This window comes from Syngnathus acus, chromosome 13, assembly GCF_901709675.1.
Source record: "Syngnathus acus chromosome 13, fSynAcu1.2, whole genome shotgun sequence".
Classification (NCBI taxonomy): Eukaryota; Metazoa; Chordata; class Actinopteri; order Syngnathiformes; family Syngnathidae; genus Syngnathus; species Syngnathus acus.
Window position 1 is genome coordinate 3,588,047 of NC_051098.1, and position 23,034 is coordinate 3,611,080.

At 42.1% G+C, this 23,034-nt stretch overlaps 1 long non-coding RNA gene across 1 annotated transcript; it reads right to left on the minus strand.

Moving 5' to 3' along the window:
• Positions 1-1,891: 1,891 nt before the first annotated feature.
• LOC119132928 lies at positions 1,892-17,596 on the minus strand. The gene is made up of 3 exons (XR_005100010.1): positions 17,580-17,596; positions 16,806-16,813; positions 1,892-1,988 (listed from the first exon to the last, which is right to left on the minus strand). It is a non-coding gene; the product is annotated as an uncharacterized LOC119132928 (long non-coding RNA).
• Between the last annotated feature and the right edge of the window lie 5,438 nt (positions 17,597-23,034).

Genomic DNA, 23,034 nt, shown 5'->3' on the forward strand with positions numbered 1-23,034 from the left:
TTTTCTCTTCTCTTCTTGGTGGTTTCACCGCTTGCAAGGATAGTAGGAAGGCCAGAGTTGAATTTCTACAAGCCCTCTGGTGGCTGAAACGTCCAATTCGGGATGCACAAGACCTGTTGCACTTGAGGCAGATGAACGCTTGAATAAGCTGGGCTTGTGCTGCTGTCTGCTCTTTCTGTCTTTGACGCTTATAACGTGAGGCCTCGCTTCTTTCTGCCTCGAACTTCAGGCTGGTGGATTTGATGCTAGAACGCCAACTGAGTCTTTCTGTAGCTAGATGCTGCCATGACTGAATGCCTGCAAGGGAGAGCTGTTTCTTCAGCTGGTCCTCGTAGTGCTTTGTGGGGGTCCTTGGTTTCGTATCCATTCCTTGAGCTGATCAAAGAGGATTGATTTCGGCAAGCGTGCACTATCCATCCTGGCTAGGTGATCTGCCCAACGAAGTTGTTGTTTGAGGATAATAGACTCCATGCTCATCCTCATTTGAGACAAAGTCCTGCCACTTGATGCCGAGAATGTTTCAGAGACAATGCTGATGAAAGCGTTCCAGTATCTGCGGGCGGTACAGAACCCAGGTTTCAGCTCCATACAGGAGGGTAGGGACCACAATGGCTCTGTAGACCTGCACTTTTGTGGAAAATCGCAGTGCATGATTCTGCCAGACTTTTTTGGAGAAGCGACCAAAAGAACTGCTGGACTTGGCAAGGCGACTGTCTAGGTCAGGGGTGGGCAAACCTTTTGACTTGCGGGCCGAATTGGGTTCTAAATTTTGACCGGGGGGCCGAACCAGGAGCAGATGGATGTAGTGTTTGTGTGAAGTAATATAAATGACATGTAAAGGTCATTGCATAAAAGGTTTTTACTTTTAGTAGATACTAAAGCATGGATATTAAAAAAAAACTTTTTGAAAACAAATGCATTTATTAACAGGATTAAAAAAATATTTCACCAAAAAACTACTATCAGTGATTCTTATTAAATACGACACTGTTATGATGAATAACAGTCTCCATCACTTCAGCGCCTGCAGATCAGATTTATGAAATATGTTTATCTAATGAGGCGAAATCACATCCAACGGCAAACATTCTGACCAAATTCATCATCTTGAAGAATCAGTGAAAGAATACATCTAAATAAAGTAATAAAGAAATCAATAGTATTGTTGGTTTCCCTTTTTTGCTAGTGCATCATAGTCTGGAGTAAAATTTGTTGTGGTAATTCTTAGGATAGAGCCGAGGTGTCGGTCCGTTAACCTAGATCTGTGACGGGCTTTGTTGACGTTCATGTGGCTGAACGTCTTTTCACACACGTAGGTCGAGCCAAATTGTCCACTCTTTTTTAACATTCGGCACTCAGTGTCCACCTTTCTTTTCCTCGGGCCACTCATTTTAATGGAAGGATTCCAGGGGAGGCGGCTCGGTGGCGCACTGGCTAGCACGTCCGCCTCACAGTACGGAAGGGTGCGGGTTCGATTCCACCTCCGGCCCTCCCTGTGTGGAGTTTGCATGTTCTCCCCGTGTCCGCGTGGGTTTTCTCCGGGCCCTCCGGTTTCCTCCCACATCCCCAAAAACATGCTTGGTAGGCTGATTGAGCGCTCCAAATTGCCCCTAGGTGTGAGTGCGTGTGCGGATGGTTGTTCGTCTCTGTGTGCCCTGCGATTGGCTGGCAACCGGTTCAGGGTGTCCCCCGCCTACTGCCCGATGACAGCTGGGATAGGCTCCAGCAAGCCCGCGACCCCCGTGGGGATACAGCGGTACAGAAAATGCATGGATGGATTCCAGGGGAAGGTTTGTGGGTGGCATTAGCGTAAAACTGTATCTGAAAACTCAGCGCACGAATTACGAGAATAATGACGTCACAGCCTACACTCGAAATTCGGCACTGATAGATGAAATTACTACGTACTACTGAGTACGCACACGCACTTGTGAGTGTGCACCGAGCTTTCTGACACGGCTCCCGCGAGTAAATGCGCGGACATTATACTCTTTCATCACAGCAACATCTTCATTACAAATCAAACAGACACACTTTCTGTTGATTTCTTTGAAGAAATACTCATTTTCCCAACGTGTTTGAAATATTCTACACTCACTTGCTATTTTGCGTTTCTTCGGTGCAGCCATTTCTGGGGACTCGCGGTAAAAGTTTTTCTTCGCTTAATTTCATTTGTGTGGCGGGCTCCATCTAGTGTTGAAAGTGAGAAGTGCAACAGAGTTGAGCTCAAGCTTCTTGTGCGGGCCATATTCAATTATGTTTTCAGAATTTGCTGCGGGCCAATAAAAACTGGACCGCGGGCCACAGTTGGCCCGCGGGCCGTAGTTTGGACATCCCTGGTCTAGGTCCTTGGCGACAGATGCGTCTTTGGAGATGACACTACTGACATACGTGAAGTGCTCTACTGCATTCAGGCTGGTACCCTCGATGCTGATTTGGTGTTGGGAATATGCTCTATTGGGGGCCGGTTGATATAGCACTTTTGTCTTTTTCAGGCTGCTGGTGAGGCTGAAGGCTTTTGCTGCTTCAGCAATACAGTTGACAATGTGCTGCAAGGCTTGCTCCGTATGGGCGCAGTCATCTGCGAAGAGCGGGTCCATGAGCATCTCTTCTGTGATTTTGGTGTGGGACAGAAGGCGCAGCAAGTTAAACAGACTTCCATCGGTTCTGAAGCAGATATAGATGCCGTCTGTCGTGAGTCTTTCAAGTCTTCTTTGGTCTCACGAAGCATCATGCTGAAGAAGATGGAGAACAGAGTTGGCGTGAGGATACAATCTTGTTTGACGCCGTTTGAGATGGGGAAGCTGCCGGACAGAGTCCCGTTGTGCTTCACTTGTCCCATCTGGCCTTCATGCAGTTGGCGTAGGATGATGAGGAACTTTGGGGGGCAGCAAAGGCGTGCCAGAATCTTCCACAAACCCTCACGACCACTGTAGCTTCTTAAACTGTGGGCCCTTCTTCTTTGGAGGGGGCTTGAAAGTGAAAACAATCTTGGAACGGATCAAGCGATGATACGTGTAGCAATCCGCGCTCGGCATCACCCTGTTGTGTAGTTCGTCTGTACTATCACGCTGTCGCATCAGGACGTAGTCCAGAAGATGTCAGTCTTTGGAGCGTGAGTGCCTCCAGGTAGCTTTGAATCTCTCTTTCTGTTGGAACAGGCTGTTAGTGATCATCAAGTCATGTGCAGAGCAGAACTCCAGCAGCAGCCATTTCCGTTACAGTTGCCTATGCCATGTTTCCCTAGGATGTCCTTCCATACATCAGAGTCGTGGCCCACCCTGGCGTTTAAGTCTCCCATGATGAGAAGCTTGTCCTGGCACACTGTAAAAGGTTGTGCAGATTGCTATAGAAAAGCCTCCTTAACTCCATTGTCGGCCTGCATGATTGGGGCATACATGCTAACAATAGTGGCAAAATCCTTATAGTTGATGGGGAGCCTGAGTGACATGAGTTGGTCAGAATGTCCAACTGGCAAACTGTGTAACCGATGTGCGATGGCGCTCTTAATCATAAACCGGACCGCTGAGAGTTGACAATCTTCTTTCGACTTTCCTGACCAGAACAGTGTGTATCTTGTGCCTTCCTCGGTGAGTGACCCTTGGTCTGCAAAGTGCACTTTGCTGAGTACAGCAATGTCTATGTCAAGCCTTGCTAGTTCTTTGACGACTGCTGAGCGTCTTCAAGGACGATCGTTATTGTCTGAGTCCGTCATTGTGCATGCATTCCAGCATGCGATTATCAGGTTATTTGTTTTTCTTTTCGCACCGCGTGTTGTGATGCCCGTTGGCAGTGGTGAGCCAGCCGGGTTGAGTGAAAGAAGCCATGTTTAAACCATCTTTTTTAGGTCAGTCTCAATGTGGAGTAAACAGGGCTATCCCTAAACAGGGCGTGCTTGGTCACCCAGGGCCCTGCCGAATGATACTGTTGTCTTGGGTCAGAAACCAAACGACCATAGCTTCTGAGCCGCCTGCATGCGGGATTGAAACTGCAGCTCCCAATGCCATCATGCACCTGCTGTGTAGCCTCTTTCCCATCGCTGCAGGACTTTACTTCCCGCCTACGCTCGTTGCTTAAAGTGGGGATCAGCTCGCGCACACCAATTCCACTCTTTGGGCCAGGTGACACTCCACAGTGGCATAGACAGGCTGAGATGGCTGTGGCGACCATCAGGTTGTAGGTTTTACATCAGAGTGACCTTCTCCTAGCCTCAGGCTAAAAAACCTTCCTCAGAGGCACGGGGGGGGCACTAACCCAAGGCGGCGCGGTGCGATACCAAGGGGGGCGCGTGTTACACCAGGGAACATGCTTTTCTTTTGGCTGTACTAGATTAAAAGGTAATTAGACATCCACTGCAGTAGGCGGGAGTGGCAGAATCACCGGAAGAGTGTGCGCAAGGAGTATTCGCTCTATACAGTGTAGAGCGCACGGAACATACGCACACACAGCACAGAGCAGGCGATAAAAAGTGCATGGAAAAATATTTAACAGGGTTGAAAAGAACGGCGGAGAGAGACGGCGATAAAAGAATTGAGAGTCACACCAAAGCTAAGACAAGGAAATATGACGAAGCGTACATAGCGCTCGGCTTCAGTGCGACTACGATGGGAGACGAGGAAAGACCGGTGTGTTTACTTTGCCTTACAATGTTGGCAGCGGACAGTATGAAGCCAAATAAATTAAGGTGGCACTTATAAAGTCATTGCACCCCAATCACGCTGACAAGATGCTTGAGGTTTTTCAGCAAAAACGGGCTGAATATTGCCAACAATCATCCCACTTTGTGCTACTTCAGTCAATCAGCAAGCACAGTAAGCATCATATAGAGCAGCGTACCAAATTGCTCAGTGCAAGAAAAAAACACACCATTGCAGAAGAGCTGATACTACCTGCAGCCGTGGATATGGTCTCCGTCATGCTGCCTCATTTTGAGCACAAATTGTTTTATTCATTTTTGTTTTGTAGGTTAAAATGTTTTATATATTGTGCTCCTGAGTTAATGTTGCTGATTACTTTGAATTGAATATTATTTATTGCTATTATTTAATTTAATATTATGTATGTTTATTATTATGTTATTGTATTTTTTCCAGCATAAAATGGCAGTTGGTCAAGAATGTTTATAGTTTAAATAATTATAATTTATTTTTAATTTCAGGCAAAGTGAAGCACATTGAATCTGTTCTGTTACAGATTAAAAAACAATGTTATTAATAGTTATTCTTTATTGTAAGTTGAGCTTTCTTTTTTATTTATATTTTGTTTTCTTTAATGTTAATAACATGGGGGGGGCGCGAAATGTTTTCTTCTCCCTTGGGGGGGCATCACAGAAAATTGTTGAGAAGCACTGCCTTAGGTGGACTGCCTTAACAGGGCTAATGAGTCCCATCTACCCACTGCTATAACCCAGTCAGCTGAGTGGCTTGTGATGGCAGGAGCGCCTTGATCTCGAATAGGTCATGGACCTACTACTGCCAAACTGCAAACTAATAACAAATAATATTACATAACATTAAAAAAAAAAATGTAACTTGCTCTATAATTTTATTACTGCTTAAATCTAATGCATTACTGTATTGTTACTTTTGTAACAAGTTAACCCCTTGATTTGACATCTAATTGTTTGATTGATTACAATCTAGTATATACATGTGCTCCTGAAAAAATTTCTACACTTCATTCACATCTTGACTTATTTATTGTGACTAAAATAAAAAAACTGTCACTATCTAAAATACTACTGAACTTGAACAAACAGCGCGTGTAAGCTGTGCACCCGTGTATGTGTTTGTGTGTGTTGAAGAATATGTGAAAAAAACAAAGATTTTAAAACAATAAAATATCTGCAATAATTCAACCAATCATATTGAGTATGACTATTCACACACACATATGAAACAAGACACATTCAGAGACCACTGTAAAAACTTCAAACACAAGTGAAAAAAATGAAGCTTTTTGTTGTGTTGTCTTAGTTTTTTTAGGCAAATTTTTAAATGCTGAATTGATTGCAATTGTAAAAATTAATTTTCATTTTATTCATTTAAAGATATTGTTGGCAGTATACACCAAATCCCAAAAGGATTAGGTATCACCGTTAGGTATTAGAGGTCAGACATTACTTAAGCCTTGAAGTCCCCTCTTGGAAAAGTCCATATTAAAAAAGAAAATCAATATTTGAAGTAATATAATGTGTAAGACATTAAAAGGAAACTTGTTATTTTTTATTTTGAATGATAGTGCACTCTTGGTCAGGTGTGCGTGCGCGTGCGTGTAGAAATGGTGAAAAAGACAATAACGAGTTTGGTAAATTACTTTGGCTGAGTTTAAGTGCATAGTACGTGATTTACCGAAGCACTCGGTGCAAACCCAATAAGCTTGAAGGTTAAATGTCTTTTCACGGATGAACTAATGAACAAGAGGGAGTCATCAACAACGAAAAAGTCCTATAAACTAACATCACCTATGCAGAAAAGTTAATGCAAGAAATTGACATTTTTGGAAACCATAAGTAATCTATGCAACAGATGTAAGATGGTGTTGGATGAATAATAAAACCATGAATGTGACAAATTTTGGTATTCTGGAGATGGATTCTGGTCGTGTGCGTTGGTATTTTTTAATGTTGCCTTTTGCCTGTAGCAGTAAGGAAACACACTCAACTTTCCCTCCAACAATGTTATTTATTTATGTATTTGTCTCGCCAGCTTGAGCTATTTTCTGTCCAAGAAAGCAACAACTTTGCTTTTACTCGCTCCGAGCCTACTTCTGACATCCACTGCTTTAAATGTTTTGACTGACATCGCATTGCAGTGCGTGCCCATATCCACTACAAAAGTTACTTTTCTTGTTTATTCTCAGGCTTCCTCACTTTCTATTTGTGCAGACTCCATCACATTCATGTTTTTCATGAACAAGAGGGAGTCATCAACAACGAAAAAGTCCTATAAACTAACATCACCTATGCATATATAGCTGAGCTAAAGAATGACATGCATGTATGATACCATCCATCCATCCATTTTCTGAACCGCTTAGTCCCCACGGGGGTCGCGGGAGCGCTGGAGCCTATCCCAGCCGTCATCGGGCAGTAGGCGGGGGACACCCTGAACCGGTTGCCAGCCAATCGCAGGGCACACAGAGACAAACAACCATTTGCACTCGCACTCACACCTAGGGACAATTTGGAGTCTTCAATCGGCCTACCAAGCATGTTTTTGGGATGTGGGAGGAAACCGGAGTGCCCGGAGAAAACCCACGCGGGCCCGGGGAGAACATGCAAACTCCACACAGGGAGGGCCGGAGGCGGAATCGAACCCGCACCCTCCTAACTGTGAGGCGGACGTGCTACCCAGTGCCCCACCGAGCCGCCTGTATGATACCTCAATGGTAAATTACTTTGTTCCCAATAGCACACAGAGTAGACAGTATATGTGTGTGAATCAGGGGTCTTTCTCAAATCGTCTTACTCAAATAAGAAAAGTTAATGCAAGAAATACATTAATATATGTAAAAAGCCATTTTCCAAAATGTTATTAACAAGAATTATAGATTTTATTTAGATTTTATTTATTTCTGATAAGATTTTATGTATTTTATTTGAAGGGAGATCCCAAAATGCACATTATAGCATTAAACGATGATAAACAAAAAATAAAAGTAGATGGCAGTAAAATAGACAAGAACAATCAACAGATAAAATCCGATAATTAATGCCGCACCCCCAAAAGCACGAAATAAAGCTGAACAAAACTTGCCATGCCATTGTATTCGGTTAGAGACTATTTCCTGCCATGTAATTTTTTTGTTTTTGTTTGTAAAGCTGTAAAATCGTCTTCAGCACGTCCTCTTGCTCAAAAGGAGAATGAACTCTATTTTCACAGCAGGCAACTTTTCTATTTCACGTTTAAAAACGCAGTTATTTTTATGTTGTGATGCTATTGACATTTTTGGAAACCATAAGTAATCTATGCAACAGATGTAAGATGGTGTTGGATGAATAATAAAACCATGAATGTGACAAATTTTGGTATTCTGGAGATGGATTCCGGTCGTGTGCGTTGGTATTTTTTAATGTTGCCTTTTTCCTGTAGCAGTAAGGAAACACACTCAACTTTCCCTCCAACAATGTTATATGACATCGCATTGCAGTGCGTGCCCATATCCACTACAAAAGTTACTTTTCTTGTTTATTCTCAGGCTTCCTCACTTTCTATTTGTGCAGACTCCATCACATTCATGTTTTTCATGGTCCTGTGCTAATAGACATGTCATCTTCATTTTGCGCAACAACAATAACTTTATTTCTCTGTTGGTGCTACTGAGTTTGAGAATGCTCACCTTGGCAAGGTGATTTTGTTTGTTCATGTCTAACACAGTTGGCCTATTGCAGGAATTTTTTTTATTGTTCATTGTTTAAATCTGGATTGCTTTAATTTCGTGTTTTTTTTCTGAGATTTAGTCTGTTCATTTCAACTTTTATTAGTGACTTTATATGGCTGGTTGCTATCTTGTATAGCAGATATCAATGGCTTGTACAAGGATTAGATGGGTCTCTCTATACAGTCTGCCTCTCACTTCGCCTCTCATGTGTTACCTATGAATCAATAAACTCTGACTTCTTTGTCTCATGAAGCAAATGTCATGTTTAAGATAAGCTTTGTTTTCTGCTAACAGTTCTACAACTTCTCCTTTAGCACAGTTGTTTTGGCCTTCACGCTGTCCTCAAAGTTGTCACGGGCCTGCGTCACTTGCCATCCAGTCACTCCTTTCCTCAACATCATCACTCTCAGCCACACCCCCAATCACCAGCTCCTACCACTGCTCGTTAGGGCAGCCCTACATAAACCCAGTGAACCCAGCCAGTCACTGTCGGTTCGTCCACCTACCCTGCCCGTGACGCCGCCACTGTGCTCACTGTGCTCTGACATAATGATTCCCGTTGCTGACATTGCCCGTGTACCGACCCGACTCGACTTGCTCGCTGCCCGTCCTGACCACTTGCCCATCCTTGACCACGCTCTGATCGCCGTCTGCCTCGACCACCTCCTTGCCCCCGACCACGACTACGGGCTGCACTCTTCCGCCCGGTGCACTTGCGCTGCTGCTCTCTCCGCCAGGTTAGTTCCTGCCGTCAGTCAGGTTCTCGTTCCGAGGCCAGCACTCTGCTACGACTCTGTCCCGGGCATCCGCCAGTTCCTGTTTCGCTGCCCAATTACACCAGCCAAGCCGGCAGTCGGGCCTTCCACTTCTCTTTATTCAATAAAGATCAGTGCTGCATTTTGTCGCCCTGCCTCGTTCCTGACAAAAGTTTAAACCAGTTTAAAATAATTCAATCACTTCCTTAAAATATTGCACACTGCACATTCTTGGATTTCTCTGAAATGGAAGTGCAGAAGAGCTCAAACCTCTGTATCTTGCTCCTCCAACTCTCGACAAGATGCCTTGCCAACTCAGGTTCAGAGGTTGAAACTGCGTCATAACTTTTCTTTCACCTTCACTTCTCACGCTATGGTGTATTCATGAGACATGACAATCAAGTCATTTATGGGCATATTTTAAGATGGTTCAATGAAATATATAGCCATGCCCATCAGACAGCCAAGTCACAACCACAACACACTTTACGAATGTCAAATTCTGAGTCTTCACGACAAGCGCCTCCAAGGCCCACAAGTTCATTACATTAAAAAACTCAAATGATACATTTTATGGGCAAAATGTGGTATATACAGTGGAAATAAAATTCTACACGCCTGTTTGCTGCCAGGCTTTTATGACCAAAAAAAATGGAGACCAAGCTTAATCATTTCAAAACATTTCCCATGATCAATGTGATCTATAACCTGTATAATTTAATTGAGAATGATAAATATTTTAGAAAGTATTAGAACAAAAAAAAAGACATACGTACATATTCTACCATCAGTGTGACCTATAACCTGTATAATTTAATTGAGAATGAACATTTTCAACAACAACAAAAACAAGACACTGTTACTGTCAAGCAGAGAGCTTCTATGTCCAAAATTTGGGTTTAGACTAGGACCAGTTGTTTTGCACAAAGAAAATCCACTATATTGTACAAAACATCTAAAGAAATTGCTGTGTTTTTGCAAAAGAACCAAAAGTTGGATCAAATTGACCCAACTTCCTGGGTGTTCCAATCCTCAGATTTTCAGTTGTAAAATTTCATCTTGGTCTCATCTGGCACACCCCTGTGTGTACACTTTTTTATATTCACTTTATAGGCCATATTTGGGAACAGCGTGAACTGCAAAACAATGTATCTACAATTTCACAAACGCATCTTTTGCTTTGTACAGACTACAACGTTTTGAAGGTTTATTTCGATTTGCTCAGTATATGAAAGACAAGACAGCTTGTAAAAACATTGTGATATAATTACTATGCATTCAATCATACCGGGCGTGTCATAAACATATTGCATACAGCAGCAGAAAGAATGTGGCTGATGTCAGTAACTTCACTCATTACAAAGACTGATAGCAGAAGCACACACAGCTTTAATGGAAAAAAAACTGAAACATCTCTTGATGGAGAGACAGAGAGAAGTTCGATCGCACCCTCAAGCGGGCAAAATATGATTAGTGAGCTGCAAAAAAATACAATCAGCAAGAGTCTTGAGGATTCGCCTCTCAGACCTGAGAGACACGTTTTTCTCTGATCACACAAAACTAATCTAATGTCATTCACAGACATGAAAAAAACTAAAACAATTCACAAAGCTATGTATTTTTTTTAAAGATATAATGGATCTCCTGTACTTTATAAAACACATCCGCTTAATACTAAACCACAGTCACATAGACAAAGACATTAATACAATTTTAGCCTTATTTAAGTGATTTGTGGTTAAACAAAGATTAGTGATAGGAACATGCACATACACGGCACTACCACAACAGAATGATAATAATGACATCTGCATCAATCAATCAATCAATCAATCAATCAATCAATCAATCAATCAATCAATCAACCAATCAATCAATCAATCAATCAATCACTTTTGTATAATGCCAGTGGGAAGGCCCTACTGAGTAAGAGGCACATGGAAGCCAGCCTAGGGTTTTGGCCAAAGGAACCCGAAGGACTCATAGAACCTTGGGGTCAAAACTCTAGTCTAGAAAGTTGTGCATTAACATTTTAGGAGGAAACTACTATTCATTACGTGTGCAATACGAAAACCTGGTTTATCATGTTATGGGAATGTATTTCAGCAGCAGTAATACGGGATAGGTGACATTGTTGAGATCCTTGTTGAGTTTCATTTTGTTTTGGATTGACTGCACAAGGCTGGATTCATTTCGTTTTGGACTTTGTGTGTATTGGGCAAACTAAGAGCTGGCTCACCGGCACCAAGTATCTCTAACACAGGACATCATCGTCTCAATGTGTGACAGGCACATTTTTTTTATAGCGCTGTACAATTAATTGTGGCCAATTAAAGAATGTGCACAGTTTGCTTGAAAAAAAAAAACGATAATAAAAACAAAATAAAAGTCCCAAAAAGTTAAAGTCCCAATGATCATCATCACACACACATCTGGGTGTGGTTAAATTTGTCCTCTGCAATTCCAACCCTGATGCTGAGTGCCAAGCAGGGAGGGAATGGGTCCCATTTTTATAGTCTTTGGTATGACCCGGCTGGGGTTTGAACCCACAACCTTCCAGTCTCAGGGCGGACACTCTACCACTAGGCCACTGAGCTGCTTTGGTTTTACTAAATAATACTACATATGAGCCCCAAAACATAGAACAAAAAGTATCAAACATATATGACTAGGCTATGACTAGACATGACAAAAAGAAGAAAATGAACCAAAAGCACTAAAGAAAGCAGGGAAGTTAGTACAGATGAACTAGACAACGAGGAACACCTGGACAAGATATGAAGGGTAGGCTAGAGCTGATTGGGTAACACAAAGGAACGGGCAAACAAGCACCGGTGCACACAATAACTTGATGAGACAGACATTGTGGACACAAGAAAAAACAAAGTCCAAATCAAAAACCATTTTGATGAGATCACAAGCAAAAAGAAGAAAAGAAATACAGTACTCGGAATTTTTAGTCAAAAATTGTCTCATTAGGTATATAGTGACCACTGTGTTGAAATTTCCAACACATACGGTTTCTTGATGACCGAAGTTAATTATAACTTGCCCATCTTCCATATTACCAGACTAGACTAAGATCATGCATAGTGAAACCAAAGTGAGTCACGGTTGCATGTGAATCTCCTGTTGCATTGTGGTCCAGTACACAATATTAAATATTTTTAAACCCTCCCCAATACTTTTACGCTACATAAACATTTCCCATTCCCTTAATAACCATTCCCACACTGTTCTGTGCATTACCTTTACAGTAAATAAAAGAACAAACACGTGATAGTGTCATGTCCTGAGTCCTTAAGAATTCTGCACCGGTTGATGCTTCTTCCCTTGCACGTGACCGTATGCCGCCTCCTGCTTTTTTTTTTTTTTACTTTTTTCCTGTCACGCACACGCACGCACACCAGCATATGCGGGAACCGAACTCATGGCACCTGCACGCAAGACAGGCGAGTGCACCACTATACTATATGCGACCCCTGCTGCCTCCTGCCCTTGAACTCAGCACGTCGGCAGTGATGCACATTGCTCAGAGGCACGCCCCGCGCTATCAGCGCTCACGCCTCTGTCCCGACTCCTGGACGGCAGTGCTTTTTTCCTACGTGCGTGGAAGCCAGCTGCACACCCAGCGCTTGTCCTCAGTGTGGAGCACATTGCTCACAGGCATGCCCAGCGCGCGCTATCAGCACTCATGGCCGCTGTCCCGACCCCTGGACGGCAGCCCTTTATTTCCAGCCAGCTGCGCACCCCGCATGTGTCCTCAGTGACACACATTGCTCACAGGCTCGCCCCACGCTATCAGCGCTCATTGCCGCTGTCCCGACTCTTTCTGCACGACGGTGCATTTTCATTTTGTGTGCGGCTGTGTCACGTCTCCACTCTCGCCCTGCTGGCGGCTGACGTCCCCTCCGCAGTAGACCTCAGGGGCGCGCGTCGCCAGTACAGAACTGTGCGTGCTAATTGGCGCTGATCGCCACCACACCACCTGTTCCGTGTTACCCGCTGATTAGGGCATTTATATAGTGCCGTTCGTCGCCGGTCAGTCCTCGCCATTTCGTCCTCGCCGTTTGGTCCTCGCCGTTTCGTCTGTTTTAACAGACACACGCCTGCCACCTGATTCCCGTTTGCCTGGTCCTCTGTGTAGCAGTACGCCTGGCTGGTTGTCCTACCTGATTCCCGTTTGTCTGATCCGCTGTGTAACGTGATGCCACCACGACGCGACCGGCTCTTCAGTTGCCTATTGCACCCGCTCTGCTGCAGTTCTACTTCCCGTTTCCCCTTTTCCTCTTTTCGCATTCCCTAAATAAACAGTTCGTGTTGTTCTTCCTCATTCGTGACAGACTGCCTGTTGCGCTTGTCCGCAGTGACACACATTGCTCAGAGGCACGCCCGCGCTATCAGCGTGTATTTGAATGCCGTTCTCCCGTCACTTTTAAACCTGTGAAGTAGCGCAACCGCGAAAGATGAAGCGCGAAGTGGTGAGGGATCACTGTATCGATTACATCGATTGATAACTTATAAAAATTATGTCGTGTCGCTATATGGCCAGCATCGATGTAAATCCAGTTCTCATCGATGAAGCTGGATCGAGGGGCAGACACATAGATACATTGATTAAATTGATGTACACCCCTAGACATGACCCATCCAAACAACAATTATTGTATATGTATTTCAAATGGAGCCAATAACGTTTTGTTTTACAAAATACAAATGTATTGCCTCTCAATCATAGACATCACAGTTATAATTCATCATCATTTGATCAGCTCTGGATAACAGACACACTCAAGGTTAGATGTACGTAATTTAGGTGAAAACAAGGGAGCAACTCTATGAATATATATTACCTTACGCTCTCATGATAATGTTATTGCTATTGAATTATTCAGTCCTTGATCTCCATAAATCATTCTAACCACATTAGCAATAGAGCATGTTCTACTCACGTCAGGGTGGAATGAAATGTGCATGTGATTAACCTTGGCCACAGCCTTTTTATTGTCTCTGTATCTATGTTAATTGTGTGTGTGCAAGGGGAATAAGATACTGTAATGCAAATGCTGACAGGAGCATTAACCTGTGAATGTCGACAGTGTGTTTCCTACCTTAAACGATGGGCCTGGCCACATAGTCATGAATATCAGTGCTTAGATGACACCCTGTATAGATTACCGATGAGAGCAATTGACCTTTGTAGAGAACCTGTGAAGCAATGGCAAAAGGCTGTTATGCTACTAAGTGCGCCTCATTTTGTTAAGTGTTTCTATGGAAAATGTAGAGTGCTATGGGCACTTTACTGTCAGGATGAGGAAAGAGGAACCAGAAAATACTGACACAAAACTTCTACATGGGCATTTGTATTACCTGTAGATTCCTCTTGTAGCTATAATCAGTCCCAGAGATGAAAAAGAAAACAAAGGGTGATTTTACAGTTTCTCCTTTAGAAACTGCAATATCATGTCTGGTGGCTTCAGTCTGCTTCATTTATTATGAAGGCTGTAAGATATAGTCTGATGTGATCAGATATGCTGTGACCTCAACAGGATCATTTCCTCTAGAACAGGGATGGGCAAACTACGGCCCGCGGGCCACATCCGGCCCACGGGACCGTTTAATCCGGCCCGCCAACCCTGAATTAATTGTATTATTAAACTTTTTTTGGGGTCATTTTGCCTGCAATGACTGCGTTTCCCCAGTAGATGGGGAACCGCTTGCCTGCGCATTTACTACCGGAAGCCGTGTCAGAAAGCTCGGTGCACACTCACAAGTGTGTGTACGTACTCAGTAGTACGGACATGGCGCACTCGCGCTCTATTTGTATCAGTCCCGAATTTAGAGCGTGGGCTGTGACGACAGCATTCTTGTAATTCGCGCGCTGAGCTTTCAGATACAGTTTTACGCTAAAGCCACCCACAAACCTTCCCCTGGAATCCTTCTATTAAAATGAGTCGCCCAAGGAAAAGCAAGGTGGACACAGTGCCGAGTGTTTAAAAAAGAGTGGCCAATTTGGCTCGACGTACGCGACGTGACGTTCAGCCACATGAACGTCAACATCAACCCGTCACAGATCGAGGTAAACGGACCAACACCTCGGATCTCTCCTAAGAATTGCCACAACAAATTTTACTCCAGACTATGACGCACTAGCAAAAAAGGGAGACCAACAACACTGTTCCCACTGAAAATGAAGGGGAGGCTCTCAAGTTTGTTGTAAAAAAATGCATTTTGAATATGATTTGTACACATAGCAGGGATTGAAACTAGCGACCATTCTCATTTTCAAACAATGCAGGATGCTCAAGGACATTGATGCACTACCTGTTTGCGACTAATCTTAACCTGTAAAGTTCTTAAGGCTTACTTTAAGGAAGTGTTTCCCGTTTCCTCACCTCTGTTATCAGGTGTTTGTGAGTTAAAACTCTGCTCTGATTTTCAGATACCCCTCCCCGTGTTGCTGTTAATAAATGCATTTGTTTTCAAAAAACTTGTTTGGAATATCCATGCTTTACTACCTACTAAAGGCCAAAATCTTTTATGCAATGACCTTTACAGGTCGCTTATATTACTTCACACAAACATTACGTCCATCTGCTCCTGGTTCGGCCCTCCGGTCCAAATTTAGAACCCAGTTCGGCCCGCGAGTCAAAAAGTTTGCCCACCCCTGCTCTAGAAACAACAATACGTCATGTTTGCCATTTACACAGTGAGCCCCAATTTCAAAATCACACACAAGTATGACAACGTCAGCACCAACATATGCTATATGCATAACATATTGTTAGAAAGTGGAAGTGGACTTTTTTCTTTTGGGAAGCCTTTGTACTACTCAATAACAGCCCACATTGCCTCTCCCTCGAGACAATAAATGTCCCGAGGAGGAGGCATCCTTTTTATGTTTTCTTTTGTGCATGGGCATTTGGACATTGCAAAATTATACTTGAGTGAAAGTAAACAGAAGTAAAGTGACTTGAGAGTAAAGAAAGTACTGAGTAATCAGTTACGTGCCTATTTTAATGTCCGTTTGTAAAACATGCATTATTGTAAAAATCCCGACATTTCAAAAGAAATTGTAATATATGTAAAATAAAAATGACACAGTGACCTCCAAGGAAACTTGTGATCTCAGTGTCCTTTGAGGCAATCAATGTGTTTGATGCATTTACAATTTTCCATGATGTGTAGTAGAATGTTGTCTGCTGGGAAAACAGACGAGAAATGTTCCTGCACAGAAGAGGCAGAGACTGGCACTGGTTTTGGATTTTCAGGATTTTATTTGTGTATGTTTTGTCATGTACTCTCCTTGGTGTGTTTGATTGATTGAACGAGGAACAGGTATCGCTCAGTATCGGCCTGATTGCCAACACGCGATTGGTTAAGGAGTGGGTCCCTGGCCTACTTAAACAGCTCACCGCCAACACTTTGCTTCCTCTCCAGCGTTTCCTCTACCAGAAAATTTGGTCCTCTGCTTGATTTGTTTATATCGACCATTCTTCTGAGCAAATACCGCACCGGATTATAAGCCGCACCAGCTAAAATTCGGGGATATTTTTGTTTTTTTCTTACCGTTTTTTTCCGTGTATAATGCGCCCCCATGTATAATACGCACCCTAAAAATGGCATGTTGATGCTGGAAAAAAGCCTGTACCCATGTATAATACGCACCCAATTTTCTTTTTTTTTTTTTTTTTTTTTTTAAGTCCCAATGATCGTCACACACGCAGGGAGGCAATGGGTCCCATTTTTATAGTCTTTGGTATGCTCTTAACTAGGCTGGATGTATTTTTTTTTGTTGCCGTTGATTTCTCCGACTGCCCATAAAGGCACCACCGCGATCAGATGAAAAGAGAGGAAAGTGACGTGCGGACATGTGAAAAAGGCGGCTCTGTATGGGAGAGATGTTGAAGAGGAATAAAAACACCCTTGGAAACCAAAACTTGCCCCTCGTCGTGACTCGGAGCCGCAACAAATGTTTCGGATTTGTGTAGGGTACATTGTGACAGCAAACGAGCAGGTGATCGAGCAAGCGTCTGATACGAGAGCATTGCGTTCGTATGGAGCGTGTTTGAAGTGAACAGCAGAGACGAAAGGAACAAGGCAAAGTGTTGTGAAATAAAATATTACCTGTAATACGCATTTTGTTATTTGCTGATTGTATTAAACTATCACATTCATTGTCAGTCAAGAAGAGAAGAGGACTATTATCCCTTCTTTGACGAAATGACCAGAGCACAGTACAAACACACTATTGTCGGTCAGTCCTGTTGTTGGTTTTGTTGTACCATGATTTTCTTAAAAAAAAAAAAAAAAAAACTTTTTTTTAAAAAAAATAATTAAAAAAAATTTGTACCCATGTATAATGCGCACCCCAGATTTTAGGACAATAAATTAGTTAAATTTTGCGCATTATACACGAAAAAAACGGTATATAAGCCGCACCGGACTATAAGCCGCACGTGCACACGCGTTTTTTACAAAGAAAGACAGTACACAAAAGCCTTTTTAAAGTTTTAATAACATACTTTAACATGTCTTTCTAAACATTGCCTGTGACGCAGCAGTAGTACCGCAGCAACACGGAAGTGTGCACGCGAGTTATTAACAAAGAAAGACTGGACACAGAAAGCTTTTTTAAAGTTTTAATAACATACCTTAACATTTCTTTCCAAACACTGCCTGTGACGCGGCAGTAATACCGCAGCAACACGGAAGTAACACAAGACTAATAGGGCTGGATTAAAAAAAACATACCATACCGGTAAAAGTCACTGAGACGCGGCGGTAACACAGCAGCAACACGGTAGTACAGCACCAACAGGGCTCGTTAAAAAACGTACCAGTAAAAGTAAAAAAAAGAGCCATCTTCATCTTCCTCCTGTGCACTGAAACCATCGAAGTCTTCCTCCTCAGTGTCCGATTGGAATAGCGTTAGATATCCTTCGCCTCACACTTTCTCAGTCTCTCTTTCGTCGTCGCTTTTATGCATTTCTTTGAGTGTGATGAGGGTCTGTTCATGCTAATTTTATTCATGCACGAAGCGCTAAATTACATTAAACTAGCGAGCGACACGTATAGCTCCAGAGTAGACGGGACCACGAAATAAAGAAAAGGGTGATGCAACACAATGTCATCAACATCGACTGCCTTTAGCTTAAAAGCGGCATCATATGCATTTCTTTTGTCCCCCATAATGACGGTTTGTGTATAAAAGCTTCCTTTCAGTAATGTCCGTCTTGACAAACTAGCACGTCTTCTTCGGCGCATTATCTCTTCTTCGTCTGTCTCGCTCTTGCTTCCTGCTAGAGCGCCCCCTGGAGGCCGTAAAAATCCATAAATACGCCGCGCCGCCATTTAAGCTCTATTTCCGCATTTCTTCGTGTGTTTTCCATGATGAGGGTGTGTGCGTGATGCGCGAAATGTTCAAAACACAAACTAGCACGTCTTCTTCGGCGCATTCTCTTCTTCGTCTGTCTCGCTCTTGCTTCCTGCTAGAGCGCCCCCTGGAGGCCGTAAAATCCATAAATACGCCGCGCCGCCATTTAAGCCTCGGGGTTCAAAGTAACCTTCCGAATTAAATGCATTAAAAGTTCACGTTCATTACAACTTGTTTTTGGTGAGCAAAATGTCAGAAGAATTGAATTTAAATGCTAATTGATTGGGTTTTAATACAATGCAGATGGTCCAAACATCGCCACTGCTTTGTGTAATCTCCGAGTCACATGGCAGAGTAAGAGAAAGGGTTTAGAACCCTTTGACGCAGGTCACCTAGCGTGCATTCCTACTAAAGCTCATAATAGTCACAAGCAACACAACCAGAATAAGCAGCAGCCATAGTAGTGTTTCAAAATAGTATTTTTGTTGTTGTTTTTTTTCTTCAAGATACCGCAGTGTATAAAAGTGATCAAGTCATCACAAAAATCACAAAAAAAATCCTTATATAAGCCGCACCTGACTATAAGCCGCAGGGTTCAAAATTTTGGAAAAAAGTCGCGGCTTATAGTCCGGAATTTACGGTATATATAGGAGCTATTCAGGAGCTTCACCGAAGAGTCACCTGAGGAGCAATCGTTGGTGTCGAGAGAGAAGAGCAGTGGGCAGAGTACGCACCCCTGCGGGGCGCCAGTGCTGATGGTCCGGGTGTCGGATGTGATGCTCCCCAGCCTCACATGCTGTCTCCTGTTGGTCAGGAAGCTGGTGATCCACTGACAGGTGGAGGCAGGCACCGCGAGCTGGACGAGCTTCTGGTGTAGGATGTCGGGAGCGATGGTGTTGAACGCCGAGCTGAAGTCCACAAACAGGATCCTGGCGTACGTTCCTGGGGTGTCTAGGTGATGCAGGATGTAGTGCAGTCCCATGTTGACCGCATCATCCACCGACCTGTTTGCCCAGTAGGCAAACTGCAGGGGGTCGAGCAGGGGGCCCGTCTCATATATCTTATTTAGGGCGCAATCAAAATGTGAAACATCTTCATGGAGATGCTTTGTAGACAGTGAGTTTATCATCATAGACTTCAGCGCTGTTGACCACAAAATGTTTGAGGAGTTCAGCTGCATATGGGAGAAGCAGGTTTCTTCTGTCATGATCTTCTGTGACAAGAATTGTAATTTCCACTGTCAGGCAGAGAAAATGGTGGTACAAATCTGTGTCTATAATTCTATAGAGCACTACAGGTCCAGTGTAGAGAAAAAACGGTTGAAACTGTGTGACATTAAGAGATAAAGGCTTCCTTGCTACATCACTCACTATTGCATTTCTCAATCCAACAATTCTGTTTGAGAGTTCAGCTCTCTGTTGTGAAGGGAGTCTGCGAGGGTTGGGGCCCTGACATAAGTTATGCACCTCACACCTCCAAGGCATGTAATTTAAAGACAAAAGTGATGAGACCTGCTCTGATCAATTCTGATGTGTAGCTAAATTACTAATGACTACTGTTAGAGTAAATTCAGACCAAATTGGACGAGCTAAACACAACCCAATTATCAACGGTTGTTTTTGGATGACAAAATTTGGGTCACATTGGTCGGGCTATAACATAACCCAATTTTCTTCAACTACTTTTGGACTAAATTTGGACATATTTGGACAACCTAAACAAAGCACAAATTTCAATGTCTATTTCCAGACCCAGCTTTCTACAACTACTGTACTTTTGGACTAAATTTGGACATATTTGGACAACCCAAACAAAACACACATTTCAAAGTCTATTTCCAGATTAAATCAAGTGAGACGGACGGACCAGTTTTGAATTGCTCTAAAAACCTTATTATGTCTGTACTGTTGTCATTCAAATTGGTTTCAAGTGGATGTTGATGTGAGGATTTCTTTTGTATAGTTGTCATGACTATAAAGATTAATTAAAGTCCCAATGATTGTCACACACACATCTGGGTGTGGTGAAATTTGTCCTCTGCATTTAACCCATCCCCATGTGATTTTAATCCATCCCCTGGGGGAGAGGGGAGCAGTGAGCAGCAGCGGTGCCACGCTCGGGAATCATTTGGTGATCTAACCCCCCAATTCCAACCCTTAATGCTGAGTGCCAAGCAGGGAGGCAATGGGTCCCATTTTTATAGTCTTTGGTATGACCCGGCCGGGGTTTGAACTCACAACCTTCCAGTCTCAGGGCGGACATTCTACCACTAGGCCACTGAGCTGTATGTTGAATGTGTTTTTATGTTTTATGTTGGACAATGTTGAAAAATGAGATGGCTGCTCATCCCAGGAATACAATTTGATTAAAATGCAGAACATGGTATTGGTAACAGAATCACAGTCACTTTATCAAGTAGTTTTATCAGACATTTCTAACTATGACCCAGTGAGCAACATTTTAATGAAGCACAACTGATTAACGAGCTGAAACATTTCTGCACAGATGTCAAAAGAAAAAAGACTTTTACATTCTTTGTTCTTTTGTTTCCATGGAGGCAGTGCAGTAAAGCTGGGACTAAAAGCAAGATGAAGAGAAATATGATCCTTTCACTTGTTCAAGCTTCACTTGAACAGCAGCATTCTGGACAATCTTGAGCAGGGTTGTCAATCCTATTTTTGTCGCGGGCAGCATCATAGTCATAGTTTCCTTTGGAGGGCCATTGAAATCCAAATATGTGTGGATGTCTCATATTATAGTATGTATATAGTGTAGACTGCACAACAAACTAGTGAAACTAGATGAATATTGAATTGAAATGGAAAAATTACAGAGCTGGTTTGATACAAATAAACTAACACTAAATTTAAGTAAAACAAAGTATATTATATTTGGAAACCGTCCGACCAACACAGACAAAATTCTTACAATAAATAATATAGAAATAGAAAGAGTAAATGAAGTAAAATTTCTTGGAGTGCTTATAGATAATAAATTAAGTTGGAAACCACATATAATGTATATCAAATCAAAAATTTCAAAATCACTAGCAGTATTATATAAAGTAAAAGACCTTATAAATCAGTCATCATTATATTCCTTGTACTGCTCCTTCATACTCCCATACATTATGTACTGTGTGGAGGTGTGGGGCAATACATACAAAACAAACACAGATCCAATCTTCATTCTTCAAAAAAAAGCAATACGACTTGTAAATAATGCTGATTATAGAGAACCATCTAACCCTCTCTTTATTAAATTGAACTCACTGAAATACAACGACCTAGTCGACTTTAAAACCATCCAACTCATGTACAAAATAAAAAATAATCAATTACCAAACAGTATCCAGAGGTTGTTCGAGTGGAGGGAAAGTACCCATTATTTAAGAGGAACACGTATGTTTAAAAGAGATTTGGTGAGAACAAACTTAAAGTTACATTGTATAACAGTTAGAGGTGTGGAATTATGGAACACCAGCAGTGACGAATTAAAGAACTGTAGTACCTTACCTAAGTTTAAAAAAATGTATAAGGACAAAATATTGACGGGATACCGTAACATGCTGTGAAGTTGTTTAAGTTGCTTTTGTATTTTAATGAGAAAATATATAGTATATATATATATATGTGTATATATATATATATATATAAATATATATATGTATAAAATGTATATATGGTTTTTTTTTCTTTAATATATTGACTATGGACAAATTCTTGACAGAATTAAATAGAAACATGTAGTTACATGGGGTAGAGTCAGATAAGCTTAGGCTTCCTTCTACTCCCTTTTTGAACAAATATGATTTTACGATAAAGGAAAATTATAATGCAATATCTTTTTTCTTTTATATTCTATTGTACTATGGAGTTATCATTTTTCTGTATTTTTATTTTTTTTCTTGTATTTCTTTAATGTTCGAAATAAACGTTTTAAAAAAAAAATAAAATAAATAAATAACTAGTATTCAAAACAGAGACTAATAAAAACTGTTTAAATATTTCAAAAAATATGAATGGTAATAAAAACTGTTAGCAATATCGCTATTTTCTAAAAGCGAAAACAATTTGTAATTTTAGCATTGACATGAATTTGATGCACAATTTGTCTTTGCGGGCCACATAAAATGATGTGGCGGGCCGTATCTGGGCCCCGGGCCTTGAGTTTGACACCTGTGATCTAGAGAGTTCAGTGAGACGTGTTGCAGCAGTCTGACAAGACAATTAGTTTACAGGACACTGAAGCTTGAACAAGACACAGACGATATATTTCAGATTTCTGCAGAGGTATGTGGATGTTTTGCAGTACCCGGGAGTTAAAAGTCCTGATTATTGTAACCCCAATGCCCCTAAATGTTTAGAGGAAATTATTATACATACACAATAACGTCAACTCATTTGAGTTGTATTGAAAAGGCAAGTACCGTATTTTCCGCCCTATAAGGCGCACCTAAAAACCTAAATTTTTATCAAAAGTCGACAGTGCGCCTTATAGTCCGGTGCGCCTTATATATGG